This window comes from Trichosurus vulpecula, chromosome 1 (assembly GCF_011100635.1).
Source record: "Trichosurus vulpecula isolate mTriVul1 chromosome 1, mTriVul1.pri, whole genome shotgun sequence".
Lineage (NCBI taxonomy): Eukaryota > Metazoa > Chordata > Mammalia > Diprotodontia > Phalangeridae > Trichosurus > Trichosurus vulpecula.
Window position 1 is genome coordinate 493,580,996 of NC_050573.1, and position 11,627 is coordinate 493,592,622.

Consider the following 11,627-nt stretch of genomic DNA (forward strand, 5'->3'; position numbering starts at 1 on the left):
GCGGGCAACAAACTATAATTTTTTCTTCTTTTATTTTTCCCCTTAGTACTGCCTATGCCAGGAGGCTTATTTAATGAATGCATTTAAATGGTAAAAGATCTTCTAGAAGAGCCTCAGCACCCTGCCTCCATAGGGGTGGTATGTGATAAAACCAGTATTCCTCTATTTCCCCACAACAGAGATTGATTTTCCCTACAAGACAACAAAACTGTCCCCAGGACCTGATTGGCCCCTGCCTCCCTTGACACAGCTTCCAGATCACGTAAGGGCATAAAAGGTCCCCCTCATATAGATACAGTGGCCTTCCAACTTGGTAGATATTTGAAGACCACATAAGTAACCACACCATGACCAACTGACCAGATTCATTTCCATGTGAAGACTAGGGGAGTCATAGAGAAATTAAGTATCACTATATCCTTGTCCCATATCCCTGTGGTGTAAGGGCAAAGTTAACCTCCTAATGTTGACTGTTCAATGACTTAGGAGTGCCTCCTACAAATATCAAACCTAAAGTAATAGGGCACCCTATTACTGTTAGAGTCCTCGTATCCAGAGCAGGGTAATGATAATGAGGGGACTGGAAATTTTGCCATGTGAGGATTGTTTAAGGATGTTTAGCCTAGAAAAAGGAAGTTTTAGGGCTGTCTTTAAATACTCAGGTCATCACATTAAAAAGGGTTTAGCCCAAGGGGCAGAACTAGGAGTAATGCTGTAAAAAATGATGAAAGGATAATTTCAGAGAAACCCGGGAAGACTTGAATTGATGCAGAACAAATTGAGTAGAACCAGGAAAATAATTTACATAATAATAACAGCATTGTAAAGACAAATAGCTTTGAAAGACTTAAGAACTCTGATCAACATAATGACCAATCACAATTCAGAAGAACAGACAATGAAGCAAGCTCACCATATCCTGACAGAGAGATAATAGATTCAAAGTGCAGAACAAGACACATTTTGAACCAGCATGGTTAATGGCACAAATTTTTATTGCCTAACTATTCATATTTGTTACAATTGTTTTGTTTTTCTTTTTTTAATGAGGAGAAGGTAGAATGGAGAGAAAATAAATTTTTGGTTAAAACAATAAAATTATATTTTTAAAATATAAAGTTAATTAAAATTCTAAAAGAACTAAGACCAAAGGGTGGAAGTTGCAGAGTGGCAGATTTCAATTTGGTACAAGTTAGAATTATACAAGAATGAAACAGAATCACTAGGAAGGTAATGAGTTGCCTAGAGGTTTTCAAGATCATTTATTAGGGATATTGTAGAGAAGATTTGAATTGAATGAGATGACCTCTGAGGTGCCTTCCAACTTTAAGACTCTGTGATATCATCTCAATGAATAGCTTCATTCTACAGATGAAGAAGCAGAGGGCAGAGAGGCTAGATAACTTCTAGAAGTCTCATAATATAAACTAGTGACAGAATAGGGACTAGAGCTTAGGAAAATCTAAGGAAACCTTAGGAAACCAATCCCCTGGCCAACATTATTTCCGCTATATCACATAGATGTTCTCAAAAAGAGGTTAGATGGATTAAATTGTGTTTAGCACAGCTACTCCTAGAGTATAGCAATTTAATGTGATCACTTGGAAGGGACTTTTAGGAATCTATGTTAGCCCCATAATTGTAAGTTTAGCCCAAGGCACTGTCCAAGGCCTTCCCTTCTCTTTCTTCATGCTCTCTCTAGTGACTTCATCAGCTCCCATGGGATGAATTAGCATCCCTATGTAGATGAATGGATAGATGGTAGATAGATAGATAGATGGATAAATGAATGAAAAAAAGCATTTATTCAACATCCACTAAGTGCTAGCCATACTGTTAGGCACTGGATACGCACATGCAAAAGTTAGACAAACTCTGCCCTCAAGAAGGTTATGTTCTAATAAATGGGCCCTGGTTTCTTGGTCGATGGCTAAGTGGAAGATGAAGCATAGTCTGGGCCATCTAAATAAAGTAGGTTAGGTGAGTTGTCTCTCACTCATTCACCCATCAGGACAACTCAGTCCCAAGGCAGAATGCCAAAATGGAATGGATTAACTCCTGGTTGAGGGTTGGAGGGAAGGATTTGTCTTTGAAGATCCAAGTCCCAAACATTACTATTCCTGGTAAGGAAAAGCAGAGCACCAGCATAAAAGATGTTTGTGCTGGGTAGGCAGATGATTCCCAGCCCTAGTTCTTTTCCAAGATCCAATCCCATATCCTCTGGGGTCTATTAGATATTTTCAACTAGATGTCCCAGAGATGTCTAATCTCAGTCTATCAAAGATAGAAAATGTTGTCTTTCCCAAAAAAACTCAACCCTTGAATTAGGACCACTCATTACAGCCATTTGAATGAGAGATCACTGTGTAAATTCAAGAAGTATGATAAGGAAATTTAATCAATTTCTCCTACCCATTTCAATTCCTACATTTGGCCTCTCCGAACAAGTGATTATGTGCTAATTTTGAAACTGGCTAAAGAGTGGAAAAGAAAAAATAACACCTAAGACTTCTGTGTCCAAAGGAAATTTATCACATAATATTTTGTATAACTGACCAACACCTCCAGAAAACTGGAGATAGTAGGGGGTTCTTTGGTCTTCCAACTCTGCATCCAGATGCCTTCCTTTCCTTTATACAAGAAGATGTTCTATCTCTGACTCATGTAGGACTGGTCTCTTCTTTTGTGGGGTTCCAGCATGGTATTATTTGTTACCTCTGTTTCCAGGTCCATGCTTTAGGATCTTTGAATTTGAATTAAAAACTGAATTTGGATTGAATTGAAAAATCTTTTAATTTGAAGGTGATGAGAATATGGAACTGGAATGTTTCCTGCTTTTCTCATGGTTGGCTAACAAAGTGGATGTGAGGAATTTTGTGGAGAATCCCAGGTACAAGCCTTCACTTTCAAATCTTAGAATCATTTGTTTTGCTATGAGAGAGATATCTCCTCTCTGAGTTCACATCTTGGGTAACCACTGCCAAATATATATTTACAACAACACAGAAATTATAGAAATAAAAATCTAGGTTTTATTATTGTGCTCAAGCATAGATTCAGGCCTCAGAGAAAACCTGAACCCTCATAAGGATTCTAGGAAGGTTTCTTATGGGCAAAATTACATCAGAGTGACAGAGAAATAATTCATTTGCATATTACAATCTTATACATTCCTCTTAGGCTGTAAAAGTTAAAGCAATTATAGATCCAGAATCCCATACTTCTTTCAATGTCATAAATGGTTAATAAACTAAGTTTAAAAGAGTAATGATCTCATACATTCCCTGAGGAAATAAACTTGATCAAACTCTATAGGTAAGCTAAGATTAAACTACATTTTGAGGATTCATAAATAGACTGAATGAGGAAGAGGATTTACATGTCACCAAGGAGTCAAGAATAGTTGAGAATTTTCCTCTGGCTTGTTACCTAAGGAATGCTTAAAGTTCTTAAGCAAATTTTCACATTCCATGGAATAGGGTTTGGTCAGATAAGTCTAACATTAAGACAGACTTTGGGTTAAGAAAAATTGCAGGAGGAATGTTCTTGAGTCCCAAATAATGAAAGGAAAATCAAAAATTTAATAACAGTTTCCTTTAAAGGTCAGCTCAAGGGCTGCCTCCCATAAGTGGCCTTTCCTGATGCGTCTAGTTGCCAGTGTCTCCCTCTCCGCACCAAAATTACTTTGCATCTACTTATATTGTCATAGACATAGAGATGAATGACCAAAAGATATTTGTTCAAATTCAAGGCATCACAGTAATACAAGTCTATGTTCCAACCACTGTTGCTGTAGAGGCCAGAGTTGATCAGCTCTATGGAGACCTACAACATCTTCTAGAAATTATTACCAAAAGAGACGTCACATTCATCATAGGGGATTGAAATGCTAAAGTAGGAAATCAAAAGATAATTGGAAAAGCAGGCAAGTTTGGCCTTGGAGTACAAAATGAAGCAGGCCAGAGACTAACAGGGTTTTGTCAAGATAACTCACCGGTCATAACACTCTTTTTCAACAACCCAAAAGCTGACTCTACACATGGACATCACCAGATAATCAATGTAGAAATCAGATTGATTATATACTTTGCAGCCAAAGATAGAGAAACTTTATACGGTCAGATAAAGACCTGGAGCTGACTATGGATCAGATCATGAGCTTCTTATTGCAAAATTCAGATTTAAGTTGAAGAAAGTAGGAAAAATCATCAGCTCACAGAGGTGTGACCTAAATAACATCCCTTATAAATATGAAGTGGAGGTAATGAATAGATTTAAGGGATTAGATCTGGTAGATAGAGTACCTGGAGAACTATAGATAGACATTCACAATATTGTGCAGGAGGCAGCAACAAAAATCATTTCAAAGAAAAAGAGGAGCAGAAAGCAAAATAGCTGTCTGACGAGGCTTTAAAAATAGCTGCAGAAAGAAGGAAAGGAACGAGAAAGGAGAAAGAGAAAGATATAATCAACTGAATGCATAATTCCAAAGAATAGCAAAGAGAGAGAAAAAGGTTTTCCTAAATGAGCAATGTAAAAAAATAGAAGAAAACCATAGAATGAGAAAGAAGATCTCTTCAAGAAAATTAGAGATATCAAGGGAAAGTTTCATGCAAAAATGGGCACGATAAAAGACAAAAATTGGTAGGGATTCAACAAAAGTAGAAGAAATTACTAAGAGGTGACAAAAATATATAAAAAGAACTATGCAAGAAAGGTCTTAACATTACTGATAACCACAGTGGTATGGTTACTGATCTAGAGCCAGACATCCCGGAGAATGAAGTCAAATAGGCCTTAGAAAAAATTGTTAACACAAGGCTAGTGGAGGTGATGAAATTCCAGTGAAGCTATTTAAAACCCTAAAAGATGATGCAGTTAAAGTGCTGCGTTTGGTATGCCAGCAAATTTGGAGAACTCCATAGTGGCCATTGGATTAGAAAAGATCAATTTAAGTCCCAGTCCTAAAGAAAGGCAATGTCAAAGAATGGTCAAATGACAGAACAATTGTGCTCATTTCACACACTAGCAAGGCTATACTTAAGATTCTGAAAACTAGGCTTCGGCAATATGTGAACCAAGGATTACCAGAAGAGCAGGCTGTTTCTGAAGAGTCAGAGGAACTAAAGACAAATTGCCGACATTTGCTGGATTATGGAAAAAGCAATGAAGTACCCGGAAAACATCTACTGCCACTTCACTGACTGTGCTAAAGCCTTTGACTGTGTGGATCACAACAAAATGTGGCGAGTCTTCAAAGAGATGGGAGTACCAGATCATCTTAACTTGTCTCCTGAGGAATCTGTACATGGGCCAAGGAGCAACAGTTAGAAACAAATGTGAAACTTATTGGTTTAAGATTAGAAAAGAAGCACAAGGCTGTATATTGTCACCTTATTTATTTAATTTATAGTCAGAGTATATCATGCAAAATGCCAGACTGGATAAATCAAAAGCTAGAATTAAGGTTTGCCGGGTGAGATGTCAACAATCTCAGATATGCAGACAATACCACTCTCACGGCAGAAAGGGAAGAGATATTAAAAAGCCTCTTGATGAGGGCAAAAGAGGAGAGAGTAAAAGCTGGCTTGAAGCTTCATGTCAAAGCACCTAAGATCCTGGCAACTGATCCCATCACTTCTTGGCAAACAGAGGAAGAAGAAATGGAAGCAATGTCAGATTTAATACTCTCAGGGTCAAAGATCACTGCAGATGGTGACTGCAGCCATGAAATTAAAAGACCCTTGCTCCTTGGAAGAAAAGCTATGAAAAATCTGGACAGAATCCTAAAAAGCAGAAACACTACCTTGCCAACAAAGGTCCATATAGTCAAAACTTTTGTTTTTTCAGGAGTAATGTATGGCTAGGTTATAAGAAAAACTGAGTGCTATAGAATCAATGCTCCCAAACTGTGATGCTGGAGAAGACTTTTGAGAGTCCCTTTGACAGTAAGGAAATCAAATCATTCACTACTTAGAGAAATTAATTCAGGGTGTTCACTGGAAGGTCAAATACTGAAGCTGAAGCTTAAGTACTTTGGCCACACAATGAGAAGATGGGACTCATGGAAAAAGACTGATGTTAGGAAAGATTGAAGTCAAAAGGAAAAGGGGACAGCAGAGGATGAGATGGGTAGATATTATCAAGGAAACAACTAAAATGAATCTGGACAGACTTCAAAAGATAATAAAGGACAGAAGAGCCTGGCATGCTGTGGTCTGTGGGGTCACAAAGGCTCAGAGAGGACTGAATGACAGAACAACAATATAGAAATTAAAGGGACCTATGAGTGAGTTGATAAATGCTAAACAACTAGCTCTCTGAAAGAAAAATGTACTGTACACACTTTTAAGTTTAATCTGCATTATTAACATTTTTCTCCATAACTACATAAAGTCTAGATCACTAGTGTCTAATTCAAATAGAAACAGGTGTTCTTGAAGCATATTGACTTGGAAAACCACAAATTAACATTATCTTCATTGAATTGTATTTTTATTTATTTTGGTTAACATTTTTCAATTATATTTTAATCTGAGCATTCTGTAGAGATCTGTAGGCAGCTAGGTCTCCCAGACCAAGAGTTTGATACCTCTGGCCACTCTAAACAATCAATAAAAAAATACGTCAATTCTTGACTTGTATTATTTGCCAACTTGTGAGGTATACATGCCCTTACTGAATATTTAACTGTCCACCCTTCTCTCCAGTAGGTTAGAGCTGGCTCCAACAGACCATTGAAGACACTTTGGAGGTTATCCAGCACAAGCCCCTCATTAAAAAAAAATTCAAAAACTGAGGCCTATAAAGGTTAAGTGACTTGATTAAGCATGATTAAGTAGCAAAGTCAGAAACTGAGTCATGAGCATCTGAGTCTAAACCCTGCGCATTTTCTACTATATCATACTATATCTACCTAATTATTGGTTCACATGTTGTCCCACCTCTCCCCCTTACCCCCAATAGAATACAAGCACCTTCAAGGCAAGGACTGTTTTGTTTTTTTAATCTTTGTATCCCCAGCACCTAAAACAGTGCCTAGCATCTGATAGGTGTTTAATAAATACTTACGGGTGAATGGCTGGAGTAAGTTACTATGAGGACCAGCTGACTAAAGACTTGGGAACACTTCTGCTTCAAAAAAAAAAGTTTGTTTCTTTTTTTAAACCCTAAGGTAATCATTAGTCATAGAATCAGCATATAAATATCAATGTCCATGTCTCAAACAGAACTTGGGCATAGTGCCTGGCAGTGTCCTGCTCTCCACTTCCATACACCTAACAGTCTGCATGTTATATTTCAACATTTTCTCCTCTTTGCATCAGTCATTGTTCAGATTTTACCCGTATAAAAATGGTTGTGGAGCCAAGAGTTAGGAGAAGAGGTGAAGGGAGCATCCCATGTGGTTTACCCCAACTTCACAACCCCTTAAGGACCATTTTGTAAAGTCCTTGAAAACAGGAAGTCAGCCTACACCCCAAAGCAAGGCACGGGAAAGATGCAACCATGGAACCACCATCCCACATGGCTTGTTCAGCTCAACTAGTCCTTGCTAAAGTGGGGATTGTAGCTCTTCACAACATTATACTTGCCATCACAGTGTGGTGAGAATTCAGTATCTGCCAGCTGTTTGCCAACTATTTGATCTTCTCACCAGTTTTTATTTAGCCCTGGTTTACTGAGGCATAGGAGAGCAGCTGGGATCTGCAACGGCAGACTGCCAGGCCAAACACTTCCTGACAGAAAGCCCCAAGTGTTTCTGCAGAAGGTGAGTGTGAGAAAGGGCTTTATAAAGCATTGTTCATAAACGAGTTATCATGACTTATCAAAGTTGGCCAATTTTCTCCTTAAAGTCATGGGATCATTCAGTTCAATTCTCTAATGTCATGACTCCATCATCCACTGTGTTAGTTACCTATAATAGTCTCATATATAGGTCTTTTCCCTCTGTCCTTGACCTCTTAAATCTGTCCCTGATAACAGTACTGCTGGGTCAAAGAGTATGCTTCGTTTGATATTTGGATGGTATAATGGGGTTCACCTGGGCATAACCAGATCCTCTAACCTATCTAGAGACTTCCTACATCCCCTACTACCTAGGTAGGGGTAGCCTCCTTTGATCAGCTTCATAGCTAGAAAGGCTGAATCTTTAAAAACCGGCCAGACTGAGGTGGTTGGTCTCTTTTTTGCTAAATCCGGAAGGTTAAGAACACATTTCATCCTCACTGGAGGCACCATGAACTGAACTGGTGAGAGAGGAATGACTCCCTTCCCCTTTCATTCTCTTACTCCACCTCCAAACAATGGACCTGGGGTCCCTGCTGGGGGGACCAGCAGAAGCCCTGGGTCTTTTGTCCTTCTCAATTCTAGATGCCAGTGTTGGAGCTGTGGTTCCAAGCAGTATGTTGCAGCCAATCAGCCCAGCAGAAAAGCCCAAAGAAGCCAGGGGGCCTAAGGCTCAAGCCCAAGGATGGTTTGGATCTTGAAACTGGAACTTGGTTCTATAGGAACTGAGCTAGGCTAGGCACCTTATCCCCTTTCTATCCCCAGAGATTGAAGTGGTACAGGGATAGCGGGAGGATTATGCTTCTTATATGTCATGGAGTAAGTCTGCACATTTGTGATTATACCTTTTCAAATATATATTCCTTTGTAAAAGCTAATTTGACTGTTAAGTGGGTAAATGGATGAAATGGAACTGGGGTACAGAAGATCATCATACAATTGGGGGAACACTATTGTTGGGGGCTGGAGCCATTTGCAGAAAACCTAGACATTCCCCAATTCCCCTTAAGGTTGCCAAAGAACTCTAGTGGAGGGATGAAAATGTAACATACCTGGCCTTTGGGCAATGAGGGTGAGGGTATTCTGCATAACAGGGATATAGTTCCAAATTACAAAGATTATGCCAGCAGAGGACAAGTGTTCAGCTGTTTTCAGTCATGTCCGACTCTTCAAGACCCCATTTGGGGTTTTCTTGGCAAAGATACTGGAGTGATTTGCCATTTTCTTCTCCAGCTCATTTTATAGATAAGGAAACTGAGGCAAACAGGGTGAACTGACTTGCCCAGGGTCACACAGCCAGTAAGTGTCTGAGGCCCAATTTAAATTCGAATCTTCTTGACTCTGGGCTCAGCAATCTATCTACTGGGTCACCTAGCTGCTTCTAATTATAAGTTTAAGGCTGGCAGAGAAGGTACCAACTGGAACTGGTAGAAAGGGTTTCCTCTCCTGGGATTTCCTATACCAGTGAAATCATAGGTCCAGTTTCTATGCCTATCAAATAACTAGTCAGTGATGACTGGCTATTAGGGTATTTGTACCTCTTTCTGTCAGTAGTTCAAAAGAAATGTAAGATGTGCAAATTTAGAGACATCTCCATTCCAAATGTTCACATGGACTATTTGTGCTCAATTTGTGGTAGAACCTTCCAAGCTCAGCCAATCATGCCCCAACATAGCAATATCATTTTGGTCCTCTTCGAGAACAAAGGACAACAACCAACCAACCAACCTCTTTCTTTGAATGAAGGATTGGCTCAAATGAACCAATGGCATTCCTGCCAAAGGAATTTTTCATACCAAAAAATCCCGAGCATAGGGCCTGGGTTTAGTGTTTTCCCTACATACCTGCCAGAGGAGAAAGCTTTACCATCCAAAAGCCCATCACTTTAATAGGTCATTAGCAAGGTTATAGTTAGTTAACTAATGACCAAACCTTATGTAGAATGAAAAGAAAAAGCTGCTATTGCTGGAGTTGTCTAGAATTTTAAACAAATAGTAGCCATCAGGTCAGAATCAAAACTGAATCCTGCAAAGGACCACTCTCCAGAACAAGGCTTGGCCATGAAGAAGTAAAAAAGGACATACTTTTATTTCTTGGGTCCAACAATTAATGGCCCAAGTCACTAAAATGGGATTTGGTAAGGGAGGACTGCGAACATCTCCTCTAACATCCTGTGGTTCACTCAGATGTACTGCAATTCTCAGTCATCGACAACCAAACAATTCATAACAAAGAGAAGATTCCATTAGAGGAAAGGAAGGAGGATCTCCAGAGTCCTAAGTCAAACAATAACAGGGTCATTGAGTAGAAGGACCACTGGCCTGCACCGTTGGGTCTTAAGTAAATCACTTCCTCTTTGTGTAATAATTGTGCAATCATTTCTCTATAAAATAAGGGAATCGGACTTAATGGCCTCCAGGACACCTTCCAGCTCTGATATTCTAATTTCAACATTCTAAGGTCCCAGGCTGTGTCCAACGTGTTGTGACTCTCATCATTATTGTTTTCTCATTAACCTGTTTACAAATCGGTCCTTGTTTCTTAACGGTATAAGCAATATATAATGCCAGGTAGCTGGGAAAGCTCTGAATCGCTCTAAAATCACACACACACACACACACACACACACACACACACACACACACCTACTGTCTGATCCCAGAATTACCTATGCTACTGGTACTTCAACCTTTTTACATATGGTTTTGATCCTTATTTAAATGTAAATATCCCTCCTGGTCCAGATGATCCTCTAGAATTCTTTGCTATTTAGAGTTAATGTAGGTTTTGATTGGCAGAATAGTGTGCTTTAAATTCTAGGAAAGAAACATCTCCAAGTAGAGACAAGACATGGAACAGGGAGACAAGAGTTGTCCAAGACCTGTCTAGTTACTAGTCACTGCCATAGAAATCGGTATTCTTTTCAATGCACAAATAAGAATAATCAGACTTTAAAAGAAGAAGAGGACTTAGTCCATCTAATCTAGAAACTTTTTTCATATTGCAGAAGACCTTATTTATTTTTAAGATTATATTCAAAATACTTTATTTCTTTTTTTTAATTCAGTTTTATTTTCAATTTAGAATTTTCTCCCTCTCACCTCCCTTTTTCCCATCCCTTGAGAAAGCAAGAAAAACAAGACCAATTGCAAATATGTAATCAAGCAAAATAAATTCCCACATTAGTAATGCAATGTTTAAAATTTTTAAGAGACATAGTTTCTGGGTAATTTAATAATTTTATTAATAATGCCAGCATGCTTATTAGTAAAAGGATGGTCATTTGGACATCTCTCTCTTAGATCAAAGACCTCTCATGGAGGTGGGCTTATAGTTTATATGCCATTGGAAGAGCAGGTGTCCCTGAAGGTGGAAATCAACTCTGATTGGTTAATAATTAATGAGAGAATGAATATTATAATGAAAGGCTAGCCCATTGTAATGGCAAGTAAAGTGGGACTTTTGTTGTCTTTTGTTTTGGAGTGCTTCTCAGCACTAAGGCAATCAAGTGCCTTTGAGTCTTGCCTTTGTTTCAAACAAGAGTCTTTGATTGAATCAGGAGTCTTTGACAACCTGCTTAAGTCATGGGAAGGCTTAGGTTAAGTGGATTTGAGTCACGTGGTCATGACTCCCTCTGACCTGAAGAAGTGTAAATATACTCTGAGATTAGCATTTTGCTTGGAGCTCACTCACTGGAAGAGTGTCATGTGATTTGACCAGACAAGACTCTGGGCAGCTGTTGGAGCTCCCAGCTTTGAAAAACCCGAAAGTTGGTGCTTCTCTCTCTGGTAACTATGTATATAATGTCTTGGACAGGCAGCTAGAAGCCTGTTTGCTGATTT